Source organism: Antechinus flavipes, chromosome 1 (genome assembly GCF_016432865.1).
Source record: "Antechinus flavipes isolate AdamAnt ecotype Samford, QLD, Australia chromosome 1, AdamAnt_v2, whole genome shotgun sequence".
NCBI lineage: Eukaryota > Metazoa > Chordata > Mammalia > Dasyuromorphia > Dasyuridae > Antechinus > Antechinus flavipes.
In genome coordinates this window covers 694812056-694838489 of record NC_067398.1, presented here as the reverse complement: position 1 = coordinate 694838489, position 26434 = coordinate 694812056, and the positions used below count along the sequence as shown (strand labels likewise).

At 43.1% G+C, this 26434-nt stretch overlaps 1 protein-coding gene across 4 annotated transcripts in view; it reads right to left on the bottom strand.

Moving 5' to 3' along the window:
• The window catches only part of CAMKK2 (calcium/calmodulin dependent protein kinase kinase 2), a 68751-nt gene extending 53882 nt beyond the window's left edge, over positions 1–14869 (bottom strand). For 2 of the 4 annotated variants that reach the window (XM_051972756.1, XM_051972757.1), the window contains exon 1: positions 14763–14869. The gene's annotated coding sequence lies outside the window, so the exon portion shown is untranslated. The remainder of the gene's footprint in view (positions 1–14762) is intronic. The other 2 variants (XM_051972752.1, XM_051972755.1) reach the window with 1 other exon arrangement.
• Between the last annotated feature and the right edge of the window lie 11565 nt (positions 14870–26434).

Sequence of the window (26434 nt, the reverse complement as noted above, 5' to 3'; positions counted from 1 at the left end):
GAGACCTGGAGAGACTTACATGAACTGATGCTGAGAGAAGTGAGCAGAACCCAGAGATCATCATACATGGCAACAACAGGATTATACGATGATCAATTCCAACGGACGTGGCTCTTTTCAACGAGATGATTCAGGCCAGTTCCAATGGTCTTGTGATAGAGAGAGCGGCTACTCCCAGAGAGAGACTGTGGGAACTGACTGTGGATCACAACATGGATTTTTCACTTTTATTGTTGTTTGCTTGCATTTTGTTTTCTTTCTCATTTTTTCTTTTTTGATCCAAGTTTTCTCAGCAAGAGAATTGTGGAAATATGTTTAGAAGAACTGCACATGTTTAATCTATATCGAATTACTTGCCATCTAGGGAAGGAGTTAGGGGAAAGGGAGAGAAAAAAATTTTGAAACAAAAAGTTTTGCAGAGGTGAATGTTGATAATTATCTAGGCATACATTTTGAAAATTAAAAAAATACTTTAATAAAAATAAAAGAAGAAAACCTCTGGGGTCCCTCCCTGCAAGAGCCTGAAAGCTAAAACTCTGCTAAGAGTCTCTCCTTCATGCCCCTCTGCCATCATGACATTAGGAATCAGGTATCAGAAATCTCCAACTTTAACCCCTACGGTGGTCCCCCTGCTATAGCATTGAGAACACTTGAACCTTTGAGACAAAAAGGCCCTGAAAATTTAAGTGAACAAATTTTGACCAAGAAGGAAAGGAACAGGGGGGCCTGGGTAAATATCCCTCCTCTGGACAATCCTTCAGAGTTGCCTCTCCCTAGGACTGAACTGACCTTGACATCCTAGACTTGCTTCTCTCAAGGCCAGTCTCATACGTGGGCATCAGAACGGGAACGCAGCTAACCCCTGGCCTGGCTGGCATTTGCCAAAGATCTGAAAGGGGAAGAGAGGCTAAAAGGGTTGATCCGTGAAGCACACAATTTTCAACTTTTGTTTTTTCTTTCTTGTGGTTTTCCCCTTTTGCTTTGATTTTTCTTTTTTTTGGTCATTAACATGACTAATATGGAAATAAGTTTAAAATAACTGTACATAGACAACCTATATCAGATTGCTTGTTGTCTTGGGGAGGGGGGAGCAAAGAGAGGGAGAAAAAAATTGGAACTCAAAATCTTATAAAAGTGAATGTTGATAACTATCTTTACACGTAATTGGAATAAATAAAATACTATTAAAGGAAAACTAAATAATATATAATATTAATAAATAAATAATAATAATAATCTATTCTCAGTCCAAAGCACATGCCCAGTCCCACCTCAGCCACAAACTAGGGTATAACATTAGACAGATCACTTCCTTCCCCTCTCTATAAAATGAAGGGACTGCCCTATGAAGGATTTAAGAACTCTGACCAACTCAATGGCCAACCTCGATTCCAGAGGACTGCTGATGGAGTATTCTGCTTGTCCCTTAACAGAGAAATGATGGACTTTGTGTACCTGTTCATGTGTACTTGTTACAAGGATTTATTTTTCTCCTTTTTTTCATTTAGGAAGAGGGGATGTGGAGAGATTTTTCTTCATTAAAAAAATACTTCTTTAAAAATGAAAGGACAGCTACATGGCGCTATAGTGAATAAAGCATTGGTCCTGGAGTCAGGAAGATGTGAGTTCAAATCCAACCTCAGGTACTTGACAATTACTACCTATGAGATCCCGGGCAAGTCATTTAAACCCAATCGCCTTGCCAAAAAACAAACAAACAAAAAATGAGGAAGTTAGTAAAGAGATACTGAATTTGGTGTTTAAAAAAAAAAAATCTTTGGGGCCAACTAGGTGGTGCAGCAGTTAGAACATCAGTCCTCGAGTCAGGAAGACTTGTGACTTCAGACACTTGACACTTACCGTGTGACCCTGGACAAGTCACTTAACCTCAATTGCCTCCCTCCCCCAAAAAAGGAAAAGTCTCAAAAATATTTTTTGAAAAAAAAAAATGAGGCAATTGATAGAACTGGATCTAAAAGAGACATTAGGGACCACGTGGTCCAATTCTCTTTTGTAGTTGAGAGTTTGGTGAAGGGATTCACCCAGCCTGACCAAGGAACTAAAGGCCAAGTTAGGATTGAAATCTGGGTCCTCTACATCCCTCCCAGTCTCAATATAAGCAGAGGCTGCACTCTCCACCTATTCTGCCCTTGCCCCTGTTTTCTTCTCCAAATTATACCTTGTTTTTCCCGAGTTAAGCTCCCACTGCAGGCGCAAGCCCAAAGACACTGACAAAAGGCATTCCACGCATGAGCTCCACGGTCAAGGCTCCCTTGGCTCCTTCCAACGGCATCTTTCCAAGGAAAACAAGCGGCCACCTGCAAACCTCCAGGCCACCAGGAGGGACGACTTCCTGCCTTACCCACTTACATCTGCCCAACAAGCAAACGTGCATTCTTAATCTAAGAGGCCCTCTCAGACCAAAGCTTCCTCTTTTTTTTTTTTTAAAGGGTAGGATAAGGACGGTTAAAAGTATATAGTTGGGGCCAGCTCAAAAATAAGTGAAATGGCTAATAACAAAAATAGTTTAATGATATATTTGAGACTGGTGAACATAACTCATGGGATCTTTACTGCAGACCTAGGAGATAGAAAGAACACCAGCTCCGGAATCAAAGGTCCCGAGTTCAAATCTCACCTACGATGGTTACCACTTGGGTGACAACAGTCCACATTTTCGGTTCCTTCTCTATAAAATGGATGGGTCAGACTAGCAGACTTCTGAGATCTTTCCTAGCTCTAGAACCACAAAAGAGTCTATAAGGTGATGAGCCTCCGGGTGCCTCATTATCCTCCCAGGGGCCTCCTATCTAGCGCTATATTATAATCCTCCAAGATAAGGTACCAGACTTTGAGGTCCTTTCTCAAGTTGAACTGCGTGGAGCTTTCTAACTCTGCGGCAGAATGCAACTCCAATGGGCAGGTCCGTTGTTTGAATGTCTAATGTATGTTTGCCTAAAAGACTACTTTATGAAGAACTCACACGTGGAGCTCAGGAAAAGATCGACAAGGGCACCATCAAGGTCTTCCCAAAGAACTGAGATTGATTGTGAGACATAGGAACTGGCAGGACCTTGCCACACGGTGTGCCCACATCAAAGAAGGTGCCAGGCTTTATAAGCAAAGCAGAATTGCAGCAGATGAAGGAAATGTGAACTGTGCAAATCCAGAGACATCCCTGTGTTCTACTGGAATATTTGTGTCCATAATGCATCTTTGGTGGAGTTGTGAACTGACCCAGCCATTCTGGAGAGCAGTCTGGAACTTTGCCCAAAGGGCTGTAAAATTATGCATACTCTTTGATCCAGCAGCCTCACTACTCTCCCAAAGAGATCATTAAAAGGGGGAAAGGAGCCATATGTGCCAAAATGTTTGTGGTAGCCCTGTTTGTACTGGCAAGGAACTGGAATCTGAGCGGATGCCCATCAGCTGGGGAGTGACTGAATGAGTTAGGGTATATGAATGTTATGGAATATTATTGTTCTGTAAGAAATGATCAGCAGGAAGATTTCAGAAAGACCTGGAGAGACTGACAGGAACTGATGTTCCTGAGTAAAATAAGCAGAACCAGGAGAACACCGTACACAGTAACAGCAACTTTGCATGATGATCAACTGTGACGGAGATACAATATGTGATCCCCCTAGAAGGGGTTGGAAAATGCCATCCGCATCCAGAAAAGAAAAAAAAGGAACATGTACAATCTATGGAAGAGACTTGGTCTGATCAACCACAGCCAAACACACTGCACCTGGATCCCAACACTGTGATGTCATCAATCCTCTTCCAAAATGAAGGATGAACAAGGGGCTGGCACAGAGCCAGAGTGCTGGAGGCAGAATCTGAACCCAGACCTTCCCACGTTCAGATTTAGGGCTCACCCAGCAAGCCAGAAAGCAGGCACTTTTAGAATGAACCCATTTCTCCCTCCCCCATCAAGGCTGGAGAAGAAGCTCCTGGGTCCTCTTCCTGAAAAGCTGACCATGCCCTGGGGGAAAGCTGCAGGTTAGAAGAGTTATTGCCCCATTGATGATTACATAATGTAGCTCTGAGCCCTACAGAGGAAACACTGAAGTCGATCTCAGAGGGCTGGCTGGAAACCCAAAAGCCTGCAGGGATGGGACTTGGGGGAGAGCAGCTTTTGTTTTCCCTGGTCCTTGCCCCATCCATCCCCATGCCCCCTCCCGCCAGCTGAAAGAGGCCCCGGGGCTTTCCTGAGAGCAAGATGTGTGCCCACACACAGAGGAAAGGAATGAATTCCTCTCCCACAGGCACGTCCCCACTGCCTGGCAACTTGGAAGGCGCCTTGGTGGAGTCTTCAGGCAGCCTGTGCCCACTCACAGCCCGCCCTCGATATCGCTGTTTGGAATGGCAAGGCTGGAGCTGCCCAAACCAGGCCATCCTTAGGCAGAAAGCTCCCCAAGTGCTGGGGGGGAAAGGGGAGAAAAATGGGGGGGAGAAGAAGAGGAAGGGGAGGAAGAAAAGGAAGAGGGAAAGGGAAATGAGAAGGGAAAAAGGGAAAGAGGAGGGAAAGGGAAAGGGGAGAAAAGAGAAGAAAGGAGCAAAGGAGAAAGGGAAAAGGAAAGGGGAGAAAGGGAAAGGAGAAAGGGAAGGGGGAAGAAAAGGAAAAGGGAGAAGAGAAAGGGAAGGAGGAGGGAAAGGGAAAGGAGAAGAGGGAAGGAAGCGGAAAAGAGAGAAGGGGGAGGGAAAGGGACAAGGGCAGAGGAGGAGAAGAAGGGAGAGGGAAAGGGAAGTGGGGAGGAATGGGGAGCAATTTCTCCTACCTAGCACAGAAGCCAGAGTCCTAGAAACAATATGGATGGGAGCAGGGCAATTTCTGGTGAGCCCCACCTAAAAGTTCCTCCTGACCTAGAGACAAATCCCACCTGTATAATCTTGGGCAAGTAAACCAGGATAAACTCTCTGAACCTCTGAAACCTACAGTTTCTTCATCTGTAATTAAGACATTGGTCTTGGTGAACTCTGAGATCTCTAAATCAATAACGATCCTCCAAGAATATTAATAATAATCATTTTACACAGGCCTTTAAAGCTGGCAAAACCCTTTTAGAGTCATCGATTTATTTGCTTCTCATCAACAGCCATGTGAGTTCGATGCTCCTGGGATAGTGACTGTCATCTTAACATCATCTTCCTCTCCAATACTTATTAAAGGACCGTGACTGTTGGAAAATCACTTTGCCTTTCCAAGCCTCAGTTTCCTCATCTGTAAAGTGAGCTTGACCACGCTCCTCTCCCGGGGCTTTGGAGAAGCGCTAAGCTGACAAGGGGAGGACTGTCATGTTCCATCATTCCTACTCCTGGCCATGTTACCTGGGCCCAATCCCTCCCCGCTTCCCCGCCTTCTGCCCTCCCCCACTGCTTCTTCCTTCTGCCAGGATTTATTATCTTATCTCGGTAGCTCTGTTTCTTCTAGCTGTCTCTACTATTTACAGAACGTCAGGATAAAAAGAGGGCATACAAAAATAGTTGTTCTGCAGCTTTCAGAAAAAAGATACAACAAAATCTTAAGAATTGCTTTCTCCTTTCTCAAGGGGGAGGGGAGGTTTTCCCACATCTTTTCCTAAGGGTCCCCAAGCCCTTCTCCACGTGCTTCCAGCTCAAGGTCCCTGATTCAGTCCCTGATCGCCGCACCCTGCTCCGGTCTGGCCTGGCCGGCCACCCTTGGGTGCCCCCTTCTGCTGCCTTCTCCGGGAAAATTCCTTGGCGTTTTTTGTATTTGTTCAACAATAAATATGTACATTCACAAAGAAATACATTGTACTTATATACTTTATCATTATATAATATACACTTTATTATACATAAGTACGTGTATTTATATATAATATATAACACATATGTACATATATATGTATATAGTATGTATACTTATGTATGTCTGTCCTTTTGATCTATTTCATTGGATTATGAGTCCATTACAAGGAGGGAATGTTTCATCCTCTGTTCTCATGCAGTGCCTGACACATGGTAATCAATTAATAAATGCTTGTTAATTGATGCCTTCCCAACCTCTTCCCGATCAATCAACAAGCATTTATTAAGCCCCTGCTGTGTACACATAAGGCACTCTGTTTACAAAGACAAAGAATCAAACAAGCATTTATTAAGCCCCTGCTGTGTACACATCAGGCACTCTGGTTACAAAGACAAAGAATAAAACAAGCATTTATTAACCCCTGCTGTGTACACATCAGGCACTCTGGTTACAAAGACAAAGAATCAAACAAGCATTTATTAAGCCCCTGCTGTGTACACATCAGGCACTCTAGTTACAAAGACAAAGAATAAAACAAGCATTTATTAACCCCTGCTGTGTACACATCAGACAAAGAATCAAACAAGCATTTATCAAGACCCCCCACTCCCTCCACTATATACACATCAGGCACTCTGATTACAAAATCAAAGAATTAAGCAAGGATTTATTAAGCCCTTGCTGTGTACACATCAGACACCTTGGTTACAAAGACAAAGAATTAAATAAACAAGTATTAAGTCCCTGCTGTGTGCTTGTCAAACACTTTAGTTACAAAGACAAAGAATTAAACAATCTCTGCCTTCCACAAGCTTATAGTCTAGCAAACCCTTGGGGTTATCCAGTCCAACTTTCTCTTTTTATAGATGAGGGAACAGAAACTGAAAGGTGAAATGATTCAGTTAGTGGCAAAAGTGGAGTTTGAAGTTAAATCCTCTGATTGGTTAATCACCAAGTACTTAATGAAGTGCTTACTCTGTGTCAGGAAGGGGAAGCTAGGTGGCGCCATAGTGGATAGAGCACTAGCCCTGGAATCAGGAGGACCTGAGTTCAAATCCCACCTCAGGCACTCGATGCTTTCTAGCTGTTACCTGAAGTCACTCACTCAGTTTGGGGAGTGGGTAGGAGAGCAGAGGCCTTGGTGATGCCCCCAAAACTTGATTTTCAATAAATAAACAAGGTCATTTGGAAACCTTCCCTTCATCACAACAGGTACAACTCCACAACTCCGTACCCCAAAAAACTGGATTCTCTGAGTAATGGGCAGAACTGAAGCGACAATGCAAAGGTATGGATTTCATGGAGGGTCCCACCATCAGACTGGCTTCCATTGCCCTCCAGACATCAAATAGGCAATCCCATCTGCCACACAATTCTTGAATAGAAGCAGCAGAGGACAATGGATCTGCTGCTAAACTTTCAGGCACAACCCCTGGGTTCGAATTCCAGGTCTGATCTCTGCTAGCTCTGTGACCATGAATAAATCACTTAATCTCTGAATCCCAGCTTTTTCACCAATTGGGCTCAATGACATCTGAGGACCTTTCCAAGTGCTACAACTATCCCCCCCACCCTCGTCCTCTTCCCCATTGGTTTCTCCAAAGGAGACTGGACTCAGACACCTCTAAGGCTCTCCCAGTCCTAGATTTATGATTCCATGAAGTCCCTGGCCTTAGTTTCTCCACCTACAAAATGAGAGGATTGTTCCAAAAGGCTTCTGAAGTCTCTAAAATTCCCTTCAACCTTTAGAGATAGGAGTCTAAGGACTGGAGACAACAAGATAGCACAGTGGGCCTGGAAGTGAAGTCTTCTGGGATCTGAATTTGAACCCTGCCTCAGACCCTTCCTACAGGTATGATCCTAAACAAGTTACTTTGTCAATCAATGGACAAGCACTTATTAGTCACCTACTATGTTCTGGGCACTGTCACAGGCCCTGAGAATACAAATACAAAAAAGGAAATGATCCCTTTTCTCCCTCTTTCAGCTTGTTTCCTCATCTATAAATGGGAATAATAATAACACCTACCTTCTTAGGGCTGTTATAAGGAGCAAAGACAGGGGAAGGGGGAAGAGAACAAGCATTCATTAACCGCCTACAATGTGCCAGGCATTGAGCTAAGAGCTTTACAAATATTAACTAACTTAATCCCCGTTAATAGTCCTGAGATATAGGTGATTTTTATGATCTCCATTTTATAAAGGAGGAAATGAAGGAAGACAAAGGTTAAATGCCTTGCTGGGATAACACAGCTAGGAAATGTTTGACGCTGTATAGGAATTTAGTCTTATTGACGCAGGAATCACGGCTCTATCCACTGGGCTACCTGGCCATCATGTACAGTATTCTGTAAACCTTAAAAGCCCAACTATTACATACACGTGAGTTATTATTACCTTTGTTCTATTGGCGGAGAAGGTTGTGTGTCCTACAAAAGGGGAAGCATCTCTAGCCCGAGTCCCTGGAAACTTGTGGCTGTCCCCTGGGGAAATGGTCAGGCCTACTTAACAGAGATCAATTCATTCCAGTCATCCAATGATGGTCAACATGGAGTGATTTCCCTTCAGCCTACACCTCCCCCCAAACCCACCCTCTTTCACCAAGCTCTATGATAACCGGACTGAATCGGTCTCTATTAAATAGATCTGGTCCTTCTAGCTGTTCCTCCAGAATCCTTGAATTCTTTCCATTTTAAATCCATGATTCCTTATGCTAAGGGTGAGGCCAGGGACCATGGACTTATGCTGAGGATTCTAGAAATACAGTTAAAAGGGGCCTCAGAGTCCAAGAACCCAATTCCCTCATTTAACAGATGAGGAAACTGAGGTCCAGACTCATAGAGCCAAGCTTTGGACTCAGGTCCCCTCAATTCCAAACTCAGTATTCTTTCCAATGCCCCACATGTGACCAGTTCCAGAAGAGCCCCCAGCTTGGAGAGGAGGGATTGAGCAAACCCAGCCCTCGGATCTCTCACTAAATCACTGTACTCTCCACCCCCTGAAATCAAGGCAGAACGAAAAGTGAAGAGTTCTTGTTTGTGCATTTGGTTAATTCTATAGAGGCTGTGCTAGATCAGAGCTGGTTTGCATTCAGTTACAGTAAGGCGGCAGAAAGGACAAGAGAAACAGACATATCCTCCCTAGATTAGGATTTCTCTATAAACATCCAACTGGCGGAAAGGGGAAGAGGAGGAGGAGAGCAAAGTTTAGGAGAGGGGAGGGATGAGAAGGAGAAGAAAAGAAAGCAAGAAAGGAAAAAGGGATAAAGAGAAAGGAATGGAGGGAAAGGGAAGAAGAAAAAAAGGAAGGAAGAAAGGAAGGAAAGAAGGGAGGGAGGGAGAGACAGAGAGACAGAGAGAGAGACAGACAGAGAGAGAGAGAGAGAGAGAGAGAGAGAGAGAGAAAGAAATACGGTACTAAAGATCAAGGATTGGAACCATATTCCCTGGAAACTAAACCTATTGAACCTCCCAATCCACATGCACTAATTCAGACCAGATGGAGAGTGATTTACTTTGAAAAAACCCAAAACAACCCTACTCTTATAAAACAAACATAAATAAGAGGCCCTCTGACTCAAAGAGAAACCTGAAATAGCATTCACCCAGAAAAACACTGGCGCAGAAAGCATTCCGAAAGGCAAATAGGAACCATCTGCCCCTTGTGAGCCCATCCACTGGTGAAGAGTGTCGGGAGTTTGGTGACTCCCCAGCCGGCCCAGCTGGGCACTGGAACCGGGAAGTTACTTCACGGGGTGCCCTGAGTTTCTGTGTGCACCAAGTAGCATCACTTTCCAAAGACAGCATAAATGATCAGCTTTGCACATATATGGAGAGATAGTTTTCAAATGTGTCAATGTTATTTCTGATTTATAAAACACAAATCTCATTACAATGATAAAATAAATGAATTCTTGGCAGTCTTTTGTTATTACTCAATTATAAACAGATGCTAATAGTATGGCTGCTCCTATGATGGAGGGACGGGTGTGTCTGGTTTGTTTTGTTTTTTTTTTAACTTTATAAGGAACCTTTGGGTTTGAGAAGGCTGAGGAACCGATGAGTTTGGACAACAAGGGAGGAAGTATGATATTTCAGATCGATATTTTTTAATAAAGTATCGGCTACAGGCCAAGAGCGTGCTAGGGATACAGCTACAATGAGGCAATCCACCATATAAGCTTTGCTGAGTGGTTCTTCTGAAATAGTGGCGGGAATTTCCATGATAAGAGAGCTCTCACCCCATCACCCAAAAAAGACTCAAAGTTCCCTTCCCAATATAGGACCAAGGACTTGGCTGAGAGATCTTGGGCAAATCACATGATCTCTCTGTACCTCAGTTTCCTTATCTTTAAAATAAGGAAGCTGGACTCAAGGGCTTCAAAAATCCCTTCTAGCTCTAAATCTATTACACCATGATCCACCTGGTTACTGATCAAGCTGGGTTTACTAAGGTTTTCAGAGGCCTTCAAACTCCGGCCCTCGGGCCAGGTGCAGCAGCGGAGGACGATTATCCCCCTCCTCCAGGGCTATGAAGTTTCTTTATTTAAAGGCCCACAAAACAAAGTATTTGTTTTTAGGATAGTCCGGCCCTCCAACAGTCTGAGGCACAGTGAACTGGCCCCTTTTTAAAAAGTTTGAGGACCCCTGGTTTATATAGTAAAAGAAAAAAGAAAGTGGAAATGAAGTCTAGAATTAAATCCCAGTTCCTCCACCTATATAATTATAACAAGTTATGTGAGTTCTATGGACCTTAGTATCTTCATCTGTAAAATAGGTTTAAAGAAGAATCGGACTAGATGGTCTCTCCTCCTGGCTATTATCCTATTCTCTCTATTGGTTTTTTGAAAACTGGATTCAAATCTCTCTGATTTAAAGAATCTTAGAGAAGGGCCAAGAGTACTATGAAGTTCGAAAAATTTTAATCTTGTCTAAGGTCACACTGTCAGAGGATGTCAGAGGCAGGATTTGAACTCAGGTCTTCCAGACTCCAATATTAACCTTCTAGTTACCACATTATGCTGCTTCTCATACACTTACAATCCTAGTAATCTTACTGCTCAGTAGGGGTGGAAGAGGCAATACATGCCTCGAATTGCTGCTATGAGGATCAGAGATAAATTTATATATTTATATTATATGTGCCAGAAATGCTGGAGATATGTCAACTATCATCATCACCATCATCACCACCATCATTATCATCTAGACTGGGGCTCCTGACTGGAGAGATGAGCCTTTTCTCAGTCATCCATCCCCTCCCCCCCCAACATATAATCCAATGTTGTTCAGTCATTCAGTTGTGTCCAACTCTTGGCGACCCCATTTAGGATTTTCTCGGCAGAGATGCTGAAGCAGTTTGCCATTTCCTTCCCCAGTTCATTTTACAGATAAGGAAACTGAGGCAAACAGGGTAAAGCGACGTGTCATGGGTCCAGAAAAAGGAGGTGTCTGAGGCTAGATTTGAACTCAGGTCTTCCTAACTCCAAGCCTGATGCTCTAGCCCCTGCGCCATCTAGTACAAATCCCACCTAATCTTCTCAGTTTTCCTTCCACCAGATTATTTACTTAATACATTCAAGAAGTCCCTATTCTGTATCAGGTGCTGGAGACAGATACAAAGAGAAATATGAAATAGTCCCTGTCCTCAGGAGCTTACATTCTGTTGGGGAGAATATGTACAGAGAGTAATTTGGATGGAAGGAAGCATGGATGGATCTCAAGCAGGGAGTGACAAAAGCTTAGATTTGAGGGATGTTAGGGATTCCAAGAGATGGAGGAGGGGAGATTTGAGGAGGTTAAGAATAAATACTAGCTGTTTGACCCTGGGCAAGTATGCAACTTTTCTCAGCCTCCGTTTTCTCATCTACAAAATGGAGAGAGTAACAGTACCTAGTTCACTAGATTGTTGTGAGGACCCAATGAAATAACACATGTAAAACACAATATCAATGTTTTTGTTTCGTTCAGTCATTTTTCAGTCACATCTGGCTCTTCATGACCCCATCTGGGTTCTTCTTAGCAGAGATACTGGAGTACTTTGTCGTTTCCTTCTCCAGCTCATTTGACAAGATGAGAAAACTGAGGCAAAAATGAAGTGGTTCACCCAAGGTCTCACAGCTACTGTCTGAGGCCGGATTTGAATTCAAGACAGAGTCTTCCTGACACAGGCCCTCTACTCTATCCACTGTGCCATCTGCTCCCCATTATATGGTAACTATTATTATCATTATTAGTATTAATGCTAGCAAGGATCTTTGTGATTGTTGTTTATCCTCCAACTCGAAGACGACCATGACATCAGGAAGGGGATGTCATGACATGCAAGAGAATTGGAGTTAAGAGAGGGAGGGCTGTGCAAGGTCACCAGCCTCACTTTCCCCTCTAGAGTCAAGTGGGGCCAGTGGTCCAGATCAGGAGCATTGGAGATGGCTCTGGATGCAGTGGGAGACCTTGGCTCTGTTAGTTGCAGGGGTCCTCAAACTTTTTAAATAGGGGGCCAGTTCTCTGTCCCTCAGACTATTGGTCTGAGTAGTGAAAACAAAAACTTTGTTTTGTGGGCCTTTAAATAAAGAAACTTCATAGCCCTGGGTGAGGGGGATAAACATCCTCAGCTCCGCATCTGGCCCGCAGGCCATAGTTTGAGGACCCCTGATTTAAAGTAATAAGGATAGTGGATAGGAAACAGAACCATATAACCGCCTGATATGTCTGACCATTGTCCATCTCTGCCCAAGAAACTCCAGTTCCCTATTTCCTCTAGGATAAATACAGACTCCCCTTTGGCAGCTAAAGACCTTCACAGAATGGCTTCGCCTCGTCAGATGATGAAGATTGGGTTGGATTAGTGAGAGACTGGAGGCAGAGAGACCAATTAGGAGGCTAAGGTACTGGGAGCCTTAGCTAGGGTGGTGGCTGTGTGGGTAGAGAAGTCAGCAGCACAAACAGCAGCTCACATCAATACAAAGCACTTCCCCCACAACAAGCCCGGGAGGTACAATTTTAATTGTCCTAAATTTACAGATGAGAAGAAAAGAGACAAAAGGGAAAGTCAGAGCAGAGCCCCAAGAATGAAGAAGTGAAGAAAGACATTTCCTCCTCTCTAAAGGGGGAGGGGGAATGAGGGAACCCAGAGGTCTCTAAAATCCTTTCCAGCTCTAAATCTTGGTACCCTAAGGTCTCCAGACCTGTGGGAAAACATGGACAAGAGTCACAGAAACGGGAGGTTAAAATCTGTGCCAGAACTATCCATAGGCTCTCAGGGGCCGTTAAAGGTATCGGAATAGGGGGGAAAAAGAGCTTAGTATATTTAAGTGATCTGGTGTATTTAGGTGACAAGGTCACCTATAGATAGTCGTGGAACTAAGGCTCAAACTCAAGGCCTTTGTCTCCAAGGCGCAGAGTCCATTCTACTCCCCCACATCACCTTCTCCCTGGAACCCGCACTCTAATGTGTATTAAAACAACGGACTCCTAGGGTAAGCTCATATGAGCAAGGCTCCTATCTTATTCACTTTTATGTCTGTCCCCACCCCACTCCCACAATGGACCCACGTATCATCTTGATAAATATTAAGGAAGTGAATTTACCTTCCCAAATTAGGCAAAAAGAATGATTCCACAAGGACTCTGACCCTGGAAATCCAGTGTCTTCCCATAGAAGGTGATGACTATACAAAATAACAGTTCTCTGGAAAAAGGGATATTCCATCCCCACCCACTCTAATCTCTTCTCCAGGGAGAGGAGCTCTTTTGTCTACCAAGCTTTCCCTCTAGCACTCCCTGGGAACAAGAGAAATAGCCAGGAGAGGAAAGTTCAATTTCCAGGAGGAGGTGAATGGGTTAAACACCATTTTTTTTCCAGATCTTTTCTACCCATTATATAAAGGAGGAAACTGAGGCTGCAGGAGCTGGGCATCTACCCTTCTCCTCAATAGGTGCTTAAGCGTCTGACCTGAAGCGCCCACCTCTCTTGATTTAAAGGGGGCCTCAGGCTAGGAAAGAGGCAGAAGCAGGAGGTGGTGGGGCAGGAGACAGGTGAGAACAGCAAGGAAGTTGGGGGTAACTGTGAAAACACCCCACTGCTGAGACTAAGACAAAAGGAGGTGGAGGGGAGGCAGGAAAGGCTTCCAGGGCCCAGGGGAGCGGAAAGGAGCCAGGAGGGCTGGCAGAAGATGGAGCAGATCCCCACCTCTGACCCACTGACAAGACTGGCTCAAGAAGTTGCCTCGGTATCTCAAAGCCTCCCAGAAAAGGTCCTTCTCCCCAGGGCAGGGCGGCATCTGGGCTCTGAAGCCAAACTATCGGTAGAGATGGAAGTCTGGGCCAGCAGACCCCTTCAGAGACGCCCTCCAATACGGCAGGGAGGACCCCAGTGGGGAGGGACAAAGGCTCAGTGCAGGGGGATGCTGCCCCCGTGGGTTCCGGGGATGCTGCCCCCGTGGGTTTTGGGTCCCAGCCCGCCCGCCCCTCCAGCTCAGGAAGTGATGCGAGCCCAAGGTAGGCGGGCGGGCTGTCCCCCGGCCAGAGTCCCTGGCTGCCCAGGACCCAGGACCCCTGCTGGCCAAGCCGGGGCACGCACCGAAGGGAGAGGGTGAGGCCGACGCAGGGAGAGACGGACCTTGAACCGCCAGCGCCGACCCGGGTCACCGGGGGCCTGGAGAACTTGGGGCGGCGGGCACCTCTGCCACCCCCGCTCCCTTCCCACCCCGGACGCTGCGGAGCGCGGCAGCTGCAGTCTGCCGGCCCCTTGGCCGTGACCATGACCGTGACCGAGCGCGAGGTGGGGACGCCCACGTGGAGGCGGGTCCGAGGGTCCCCTCTCCCGCGGGGGAGCCCAGCCTCGGCCCTCTCGGGCCTCTCCCCTTTGTCTGCGCCGGCTCGGGATCTGAGCATCCCTCTCGGAAGGACGGGGACGCCCCCAGGGCTGGCCGCCCCCCACCCCCGGACCCGCCCCGCGTGCTGCTCGTCCCTCCCCTGCTCACCCGGCGGGGGTTCGTGCGCGCGGCTCGCGGGGCTGCCCGGAGTCCTGGAGCCTCGGGGCTGGGGCTGGGGCTGGGGCTGCCGCTGCGGCGGCGGCGGCGGCCGGGCTTCTGACTGCCGGGGCTCGGGTGGCCGGGCCGGCGCGGGCGGCGGCGCCGATTGGCTGCAGCCCGGGCTCACCGCGCCAGGGAGGGAGGAGGAAGAGGAGGAGGAGGAGGAGGAGGAACGAGCAGCCGGGTCCGGGGATTGGCCGCCCGGCGCCCAGCTCAGTGGCCCAGATGTGCGCCGCTGTACGCCGGCTCCCCATTGGCTTGTCAGGGCCCGCGGCCCCAGGACGGGGAGGGCAGGGGAGGATATGAAGGGATGGGAAGAAGGGGAGGGGGGGCGGCGCGATGCCATCCGCCCCCGCCCGGGCGCCTCTCTCCGCGGGTCTGCCACCTGCCTGCAGACTCGAGGGCATTGGTCCTTTTGATAGATCCGCGGAAGCCTCGCTCCAAGTTCACCCTGCCAACAGAGCCGGGAACCCAGGTCCTCTGCCCCGGGCCCTGAATACCTGTTTTTCCCGTGCTGCGGGTCACCTGCCACTTATTAAGAAGCTCCGGCGGAAAACAGGTGCCTCTCGCGCGCGCGCACCGCACCCCACACCCTTCCTCCCACTCCCCCCACACACACACACACACCCCTCCCCACGAAAGCTTCAGTCTATGGGAAGGACACTATTGCGAGGGATCCCCGGCGGCGCCACAGCAGAGTTTGCATGGGACACCTGCAAACTGCGGCAGGAACCTGCGAACCGCTGCTAGGGAGCCGCGCGAGCTGCAGCAGTGCGGGAGAATACGGGGAAACCGAGGCAGAACGCTCCGGCTTCCCAGATGCTCTTCCCCCTTTCAGCAAAACCGCTAGCACATGACCACGCCTCCGCGGGAGGGCCCGGCAGCGGTTAGTTGCAGGTACTTAATACAATAATTGGAGGAGTAGGTGAAGTTAGAAACCCATTGGAGAAGAAAGGGAGTTAGTCCGTTTTAATCCCCATCCCTGTGGAGTCCCCCCTCCCCCCAATCTGGGAGGGCTCCAGGAAGCTTGGGTTCCCTGAATCATCTGAGCCTGGACTAGGTTTGGAGGGAGAGGGCCCAAAGGGGCCGAGAAACAACCCACTGGGGTCAGGTGACGAGGGATTTTGAAAGCTAAACAGGCTTTATCTTTGAGCCTAGAAACTGCAGGATTTCACTGAAGTTGAGGCGAGTCAAATGGACAAATCTGTACCCGAGCAAGATTATTTTGGCAGCAATGTGGGCAATGAGCCGAATGGGAGACACCATTTCAGCGGCTGCTGCAGTTGTCTGGGGGCGAATGCTAGGGCCATGAACTAAAGTGTGGACTCCGTAAGTGGAGAGGTGCAGGGAGGTGAAGCGGGAGGCCAAAAAGGGCAGCGTCGAGGTGAACGAGGAGTCCAGCATAGTACCAGACGGAGGAACCTGGCCGATTGGGAGAATGCTGGTGTCTTCCACGGAAACAGGAACATTCGGCAGAAAACCTCGAGAGTCTCCCCCATCCCCACCACTGGGGATTGTGGTTGTTCGCTCATCTCACTCTTCATGAGTGAGGTTTTCTGGACAAAGATATTGGAGTGGTTTGTCATTGCCTTCTCCAGCTCATCTGACAGATGAGGAAACGGAGGCAAGCAGGATGGCTATCACTTGCCCAATGTCATATAGCTAGTAAGTGGCTGAGGCTGGATTTGAAATCAGGTCCTCCTGACTCGGGGCTTGACCGCTGGGGAATACAAATATGAAAAAAGAAAGAGTCACTGCCGTCCCAAGGAGCTGACAGTCTAAGGGGGAAGGCAACACTCTTTTGCCCCTCTTATCGGACAGTGGAGCCATGAACTCCCACGTAAGGAAGGAACTCAGTACAGCCATCTCATTTCCCATCTGGTTGTTCTACTTGGGGACTTCTTTGACCCTCCCCCATTGTTAGTTACTTTTCACTTTTCAGTTTCGTGTAGGGTATTATGTTCCCCAATTAGATTGTAAACTCCTTGAGGGCAGGAACTTTGTTTTTTCGTATTTGTAGCCCCAGCACTTAGCACAGTGACTGCCAGAGAACAGTACTTAATAAATGTTTATTCACTGTTATCGGCTATTGAGAAGACAGTTTGAAAGAAAAGATAATGATTTCTGTGATCATGTCACACACACACACACACACACACACACACACCCTCAGCAAACTCCCAGTGGCTACTTATTGCCTCCAGGAAATTTATGACTTAGCCCCCTCCTACCTTTGTTCCCTAAAGCAACTCTTGGCTCCAATGACGCTGCCCTGGGAGATACTCCATCTCCCAGCTCCAAGCCTTCTCTCTGCCTGTGCCCTATTCCTGGACTGCTCTCCCTCCTCCACTCCAATAGAAACTTCCCTGGCTTCTTTTAAGTCCAAACTAATGTCTTACCTTCTACAGGAAGCCTTCCTTAACCCTTTTTCATTCCTCTGCCTTCTCTCTGTCCTAGACATGGCCTGCTCTATATGTTTGTTGGCAAACAAATCACATCCCCCATTAGATTGGAAGGTTTTTGTCTTCAAGGAGCTTTTTTCTCTTTTTGTGTCTCCAGTGATTATCACAGTGCCTGGCACATTATACGCACTTAATAAATGTTTATTGATGGATTCATTTCAGTTGTATTTGAGGTGTCTTCAAATCACCCATTTTGAAATAGGCAATTGGTAATGTAGGCCTGGAATTCAAGGGAGAGACTGGGACTGGATCTGAAAGTCTTCTGTATTGAGATGATAGTGATAATCCATGGGAGTTGAGTTTGCTGAGAGAGGATTGCAGCAGGAGAAGGAAATAGGACCCAGGAAAGATCTTTGAGGAACAGCCACAGTAGGGCAGTATAATTGGACCACAAGGCAGGAGAATAAGAAAGATTGGCAAAGCCAGTTAGAAGTTAAATAAGTGTCAAAAAATCCAGAGAAGAAAGAGTAGGACCCAATAAAGATCTTTGAGGAACAGACACGGTATGGCAGTACAGTTTGGACCACAAGGCAGTACAGGAGGATACAAAAGATTGGTAAAGCCAGTTGGAAGTCAAAGTAGTGTCATGAAGATTCAGAGAAAAAAGAGTAGGACCCAAGAAAGCTCTTTCAGGAACAGTCACAGTATGGCAGTACAATTTGGACCACAAGGCAGTACAGGAGAATACGAAAGATTGGTAAAGCCAGTTGGACGTCAAAGTAGTGTCATGAAAATCCAGAGAAGAAAGAGTGGGACCCAAGAAAGCTCTTTGAGGAACAGTCACAGTATGGCAGTACAATTTGGACCACAAGGCAATACAGAAGAATAAGAAAGATTGGTAAATCCAGTTGAAAGTCAAAATAGTGTCATGAAAATCCAGAGAAAAAAGAATGTCCAGTAAGACTGTTCAATAGTGTCAAATGCAGCAGAGAGGTTGGGAGCTGACTGAGCAATGACCATTTAATTAGAAATTAAAATAACAAAATACAAGATGGCAGGTTAGAGATAACTCAGAACTCTCAACATTTCCCTTCAAACAACTCTAAAATAATTCCTCTGATCAAATTTTGCAGTATCAGAGCCAACAAAGGTCAAGATGAGATGTTTTTCCAGCCTAAGAAAACTCAGGGAGGTTAGGAGGGAAATATCATGACTGTGGAAGACTACCCTCACCTGCAATGGCAGGTTTGGGAGCTTTCAATCCTGACATCAGACAGCTGGTCAGAAAGTTATTACAGGGGACCTTTTGCTGGCAGTGGGTATAGCTGGCACTGATTGGCAACTCTATTGCCCATAGGTAGTCCACTCTCACAGTTCCAGGGTGGAGAGGAACACTGGAGATCAGTCACAAGGGAACAGGAGTCCTGGTCACAGTTATAAGGCAAAGAGAAGTACTGGCGCTTGCTGTTGGGAAGTAAAGACCAGAGTGTAGGCCAGAGGAACAGTAACCATAACTCTCCTGGGGTCACACCATGCTGGAAGCATCAAAAACTTGGGAAGCACCCGAGAACCAGCTCTGAAAACAGCATGAAAAAATCTTGAAGCTTGGCGCACTGCCTCCCCACCTCCAGGTGAACAGAGTCTAACATAAAGTTCAAAGTCAATAAATAGGCTGGAAAAATAAGAAAATAATGATAACAGCAAAAACAACAACAAAACAAAAAGGAATTTGACCATATAGCGGCAGGGAAGATTAACATAAACTCAGAAGAAAACAAAAATGTAAAAATAGCTATCAAAAAAAAACCTCAAAAGAGAGCAGCTAGGTGGTACAGTGGATAGAGCACCAGCCCTGAAGTCAGGAGGACCTGAGTTCAAGTGTGATCTCAAGACACTTAACACTTCCTAGCTGTATGACCCTGGGAAAGTCACTTAACCCCAATTGCCTTAGGAAAAAAAAAAAAAAGCCTCAAAGTAAAATGCTAATTGGACCCAAGCCCAACAAAAAGTCTTGGAAGAATTAAAGAAAGGGAAGAGAGTGGTAGAAAAAATGAAAAAAGAAATGAAAGTGATACAAGAACATCATGATGTTCACAGTTTGATTTTTTTAAAAGGCATTAAAAATACTGTAGAAAACAACACCTTAAAAAAAATGGGGGTCAAAACCAAGAAAGCAAATTATATACCAATTTCCCTAATGAAGAATGATGCAAAAATTTTAAATAAAATATTAGCAAAGAGATTATAGCAACTATCACCAGGATAATACATCATGGCCAAATAAGATTTATATTGTGAATGCATGACTGGTTCAATATTAAGAAAACTATTAGCATAATTGACTGCATCAATAACCAAACAAACAGAAATCATGTGATTATATAAATAGATGTAGAAAAAGGATTTGACAAAATCCAACACCCATTCCTATTAGAAACACTAGAGAGTATAAGAATTAATAGTTTTCTGTAAAATGATCAGTAGTGTTTATTTAAAACCATCAACAAAAGATGACAGGAAAAGATAATGATGAATGTTGGAGGGGATGTGGGAAAACAGAGACATTGGTGCATTATTGGTGGAGTTGTGAACGGATCCAACCATTCTGGAGAGCAATTTGGAACTATATTCAAAAAGTTATCAAACTGCGCATACCTTTTGATCCAGCAGTGTTACTACTGGGCTTATATTCCAAAGAGATCTTAAAGAAGGGAAAGGGACCCACATGTGCCAAAATATTTGTGGCAGCTCTTTATGTAGTGGCTAGAAATTGGAAATTGAATGGATGCCCATCAGTTGGAGAATGGCTGAATAAATTGTGGTATATGAATGTTATGGAATATTATTGTTCTGTAAGAAATGACCAGTAGGATGATTTCAGAGAGGCCTGGAGAGACTTATATGAACTGATGCTGAATGAAATGATCAGAACCAGGAGATCATTATACATGGCAACAACAAAAATTACCCATGCATATGTTTTGTATATAAAAAGCTAAAATAAAAATAAAATTAAAAAAAAAACCATCAGCAAGTATCATATGTAATGGGGATAAATTAGAACCATTTCCAATAAGATCAGGGGTGAAACAAGGCTGCCCCCGTCACCATTTCTACTTAAAATTATATTACAAATGTTAGCTTTGGCAATAAGAGAAAAAGAAATTAAAGGAATTAGAGTAAGTAATGAGGAAACCAAATTATCACTCTTTGCAAATGATATGATGGTATACTTAGAGAATCAACTAAAAATTACAAGAAAAAATTCACAACTTTAACAAAGTTACAGGATACAAAATAAACCCACATTAATTATCAGCATTTCTATGTGTCACCAACAAAGTCCAGCAGCAAGAGATACAAAGAGAAATTCCATTTAAAAGAATTGTAGATAACATAAAATATTTGGGAATCTACCTGCCAAGACAAAGTAAGGAACTATATGAACCCAATTACAAAACACTTTCCCCACAAATAAGTCAGATCTAATCAGTTGGAAGAATATCAAGTGCTCATGGGCAGTCTGAGCTAATATAATAAAAATGACAATTCTATGTAAATCAATCTACTTATTCAGTGTCATGCCAATCAAACTCCCAAGAAATTATTTTACAGTTAGAAAAAAATAATAACAAAGTTCATCTGGAAGAACAAAAGGTCAAGAATTTCAAGGGAATTGATGAAAAAAATGCAATTGAAGGTAGTCTAGCTATACCAAGCCTAAAACTGTATTATAAATTAGTGGTCATCAAAACCATTTGGTACTGGCTAAGACATAGAGTAGTGGATCATTGGAATAGGTTAGAATCACAAGACACAATAAGCAATGACTATTAATCTAGTGTTTGATTAATCTAAAGACCCCAGCTCCTGGGATAAGAATTCACTATTTGACCAAAATTGCTGGGGAAAATTGGAAATTAGTATGGCAGACACTAGACATTGACTCACACCAAACACCCTCTACCAAGATAAAGTCGAAATAGATTCATGATTTAGGCATAAAGAGTGATACTATAAATAAATTAGAAGAACAAAGGATAGTCTATGTCTCAGATCTGTGAAGAAGGAAAGAATCTATGGCCAAAGAAGAACTAAAGCACATTATGGAATACAGAATAATACTGCTTATATGGAATATAGAATATAGATAATTCTTATATTAAGTTTAAAAGGTTTTGTATAAACAAAACCAATGCAGACAATATTAGAAAGGAAGCAGTAAACTGGGAAAAAATTTGTACATCCAAGGGTTTTGATAAAGGCCTTATTTTTAAAATATATAAATATATAGAGAATTGACTCAAATTTATAGGAACACAAATTATTCTCCAATTAATAAATGGTCAAAGGATATGAACAGACAATTTTCAAATAAAGAAATTGCAACCATTTCTAGGCATATGCTCTAAATGCTCTAAAGCACTATTGATCAGAGAAATGCAAATTAAGACAACTCTTAGAAATCATAATAAAAGAAGAAAAGACCCAACATGTACAAGGGTGTTTGTAGCAGCCTTTTTGGTAGTAACAAGGAACTGGAAGTTGAATGGATGTCATCAATTGGAAAATGGCTGAATAAATTGTGGTATATGAATGTTATGTAATATTATTGTTCTATAAAAAATGATCAGCAGGATGATTTCAGAGAGACCTGGAGAGATTTACATGAACTGATGGTAAGTGAAGTAAGTAGAACCAGAAGATAGTTGCACACAGCAACAAGATTATATGATGATCAATTCTGATGGACGTGGCTCTTTTCAACAATGAGGTGATTCAGGCCAACTCCAATGGTCTTGTGATGGAGAGAGCCATCTGCACCCAGAGAGAGGACCATGGGAACCGAGTATAGATCACAACATGGCATTTTCATTTTTGTTGTTGTTGTTTGCTTGAATTTTGTTTTCTTTCTCATTTTTTTTCTTTTTGATCTGAGTTTTCTTGTGCAGGATGATAACTGTGGAAATATATCTTGAAGAATTGCATATTATAGCCATATGAAAATATGCTCCAAATCATTATTAATCAGAGAAATGCAAATTAAGACAACTCTGAGATACCACTACACACCTGTCAGATTGGCTAGAATGACAGGGAAAGACAATGTGGAATGTTGGAGGGGATGTGGGAAAACAGAGACACTGATAAATTGTTGTGGAATTGTGAATACATCCAGCCATTCTGGAGAGCAATTTGGAACTATGCTCAAAAAGTTATCAAACTGTGTATACCCTTTGATCCAGCAGTGTTTCTACTGGGCTTATACCCCAAAGAGATACTAAAGAAGGGAAAGGGACCTGTATGTGCCAAAATGTTTGTGGCAGCCCTGTTTGTAGTGGCTAGAAGCTGGAAAATGAATGGATGCCCATCAATTGGAGAATGGTTGAGTAAATTGTGGTATACGAATATTATGGAATATTGTTGTTCTGTAAGGAATGACCAGCAGGATGAATACAGAGAGGACTGGAGAGACTTACATGAACTGATGCTGAGTGAAATGAGCAGAACCAGGAGATCATTATATACCTCAACAACGATACTGTTTGAGGATGTATTTGATGACATCCAGCCATTCTGGAGAGCAATTTGGAACGATGCTCAAAAAGTTATCAAATTGTGCATACCCTTTGATCCAGCATGTTTCTACTGGGCTTATACCCCAAAGAGATACTAAAGAAGGGAAAGGGATCTGTAGGTGCCAAAATGTTTATGGCAGCCCTGTTTGTAGTGGCTAGAAGCTGGAAAATGAATGGATGCCCATCAATTGGAGAATGGTTGAGCAAATTGTGGTATATGAACGTTATGGAATATTATTGTTCTGTAAGGAATGACCAGCGGGATGAATACAGAGAGGACTGGTGAGACTTACATGAATTGATGCTAAGTGAAATGAGCAGAACCAGGAGATCATTATATACCTCAACAACGATACTGTTTAAGGATGTATTCTGATGGAAGTGGATCTCTTCGATAAAGAGAGCTAATTCAATTTCAATTGATCAAGGATGGACAGAAGCAGCTACACTCAAAGAAAGAACACTGAGGAATGAATATAAACTGCTTGCATTTTTGTTTTTCTTCCCGGGTTATTTATACCTTCTGAATCCAATTCTCCCTGTGCAACAAGAGAACTGTTCGGTTCTGCACACATATATTGTATCTAGGATATACTGTAACCTATTTAACATGTAAAGGACTGCTTGCCATGGGGAGACGATAGAGGGAGGAAGGGGAAAAATCGGAACAGAAGTGAGTACAAGGGATAATGTTGTAAAAAATCACCCTGGGATGGGTTCTGTCAATAAAAAGTTAAAAAAAAAAAAAAGAAGAAGAAGAAGAAGAAGAATTGCACATGTTTAACATATATTGGATTACTTGCCATCTGGGGGAGTGAGAGGAAGAGAGGGAGAAAAAAATTGGGACAGAAGGTTTTACAAGGGTGAGTGTTAAAGACTAACTATGCATATGTTTTAAAAAATAAAAAGCTTTATTTAAAAAAAAAAAAGCATAATGGGCCAAATGGAAGAAACTAGTGATTCTATGAGCTATCAAGAAACAATAAAACAAAGTCAAAAGAATGAAAAATAGAAGAAAATGTGAATTATCTCCTGAAAAACAACTGACCTGAAAACTAGATCAAAGACAAATAATTTAAGAATTATTAGATTACTGTCATCAAAGCTATCACATCAAAGAAAAAGCTCAGTCATCATATGTCAAGAAAGTATCAAGAAAAACTGTCCTGGTATCTTAGATCTAGAGAGTAAAATAGAAACTGAAAGAATCCGCCAATCACCTCCTGATAAGAAATCCTAAAATGAAAGTTCCCAGGAAACTTTCAGCAGCCAAATCCCAGAGCTTCTGGGTCAAAGAAAAAATATTTCAAGCCAAATACCATGGAACCACACTCAGGATCACATAAGATTTAGTACCTTCCACTTTAAAGGAATGGATGGCGTGGATGTTCCATAATTTTCTAGAAGGCTCTGGATCTAGAATTACCCACCCAGCAAAACTGAGTATAATCCTTCAGGGGAGGGGAAATGGATATTTAATGAAATAGAGAATTTTCAAGCTTTCCTTATGAAAAGATCAGAGATGAATAAAAAATGTGATATTCAAAGAGAAGACTCAAGAGAATAATGAAAAGAGCATTCATAAGGAAATCATAAGAAACTCAATCAAGTTTAAATGTTTCCATTCCTATATGGGAAGATGATACAGATAACTCCCAAGGAAATTTATCATTATTAGGACAATTTAAAGGAATTTACATAGAGAAAAAGTCAATTATGTTGGAATGAGCTCAAAAAAAAAAAAAAAGGAATGGGTGGAAAAGAGGGATGCAGTCAGAGAAGAGGGTAGGGAAAAGTAGAATGGGTAACCATAAAAGTGTATATAAAAAAGGTATATAAGGAAGAACTTTTACAGTGGAAGAAAAAATTGATGGAGGGAGATGACAAGCAATGCTTGAATCTTACTCTCATCAGAATTAGCTCAAAGGGGGAAGAATACACATGTACATTCATGTAACCCTCTGGTGAAATAGGATGAGAAAAGGAGAGAAAGGGGGGCAGGGAATGATAAAAAGGAAGTCAAATTAAGCGAGGCAATGTTTAGAAGCAAAGTAGATTTTTTAAAGATAAAAAGAGATAGAGAAGAAAAATAGGATAGAGGAAAATCCACAGTAATCCTCATTGTGAATATAAGTGGAATGAAATCACCCATAACATGGAAGCATTGTAGACGGGATTAGAAACCAGAGTCCAACAATATGTTGTTTAAGAGAGATATACTTGAAACAGACATAGACAGTTAAAATAAAGGTCTGGCGCAGAATCTAATATGCTTCATCTAAATTAAAAATAAAAAGTCAGGGATTACAATTCTGACTTCAGACAAAGCAAAAGCAAAAATAAATCTAGTTAAAAGGGAGAGCCAGGAAAAGTACATTTTGATAAAAGGAACCATAGACAATGGTGAAGTATAAAGTTTTAACAGTAAATTTCTATGATAAAGACTTCATTTCTCAAATATATACTGAATATAATACCGAGACAAATTTACATAAATAAGTGCCACTTAAATATAACCTATATCAGGTTGCTTCTCTCAGGGAGAAGAGAGGGGATGGAGAGAATTTCAAATCCAGAATTAAAAGAAACAAACACCCAAGTGTTAAAAATTGGGGAGGGGGAAATAAAAAACTATTTTTTAAAGTGCCATTTTTCAACTGATAAATGGGATATAAACAGTCAGTTTTCAGAAGAAGAAATCAAAACTTTATAATCATATGAAAAATATACTCTAAATCATTAATGATTAGAGAAATGGAAATTAAAACAACTCTGAGGTACTACTTCACACCTACTAGAAATGACAAATGCTGAAGAGGAAGTAGGGAAAATAGGTACGCTAATGAAGTAAGTGTTGGTGGCCTAGTGAACTTTCCAAACATTCTGGAGAACAATTTGGAATTTTGCCCAAAGGGCTATAAAACTATGCATACTTTTTGACCCAGCAATAGGAGTGGTAGGACTGTATCCCAAAGAGACCATAAAAAGACAGAAAGATCAATGGATACAAAAATATTTAGAGCAAGTAAAATTTTTGTGGTGGTAAGGAACTGGAAATTAAGGAGATGCTCATCAATTGGGCAAAGGATGAACATGTTTAGATGATGGAATGAATACTATTGTGCTATGGGAAATAGTAAGAGGAGAAGATGGTTTCAGAAAATAAATTGTAAGACTTATATGAATTAGTGCAAAGCGAAGAGAGAAATATCAGGAAATCACTGTGTACAGTAACAGCAATGCTGTAATGATGATCAACTATGAAAGACTTGGCTACTTTGATCTGTTCATGATTCAAATTAATTTGGATTTATGAGAATAAAATGCTCTCCACTTCCAGACAAAGAACTGATGAACTATGTCTGTGAACTGAAGTATAATTTTCTCACTATTTTTCTTGCCTTTTTAAAAAAAATATGGCTCATATGAAAATGTTTTGAATGATTTCCCATGTATAACTCATATCATATTGCTTGCCTTCTCAGTGGGTATGGGAGGGATAGGAGGAAGGGAGAGAATTTGGAACTCAAAATTTTTAAAGAAAAAAGTTAAACATAAATATTTTTATAATAGCTCTTTATTTTCAAAAATATGCAAAAATAATTTTCAATATTCACCCTTGCAAAATCTTGTGTTCCAA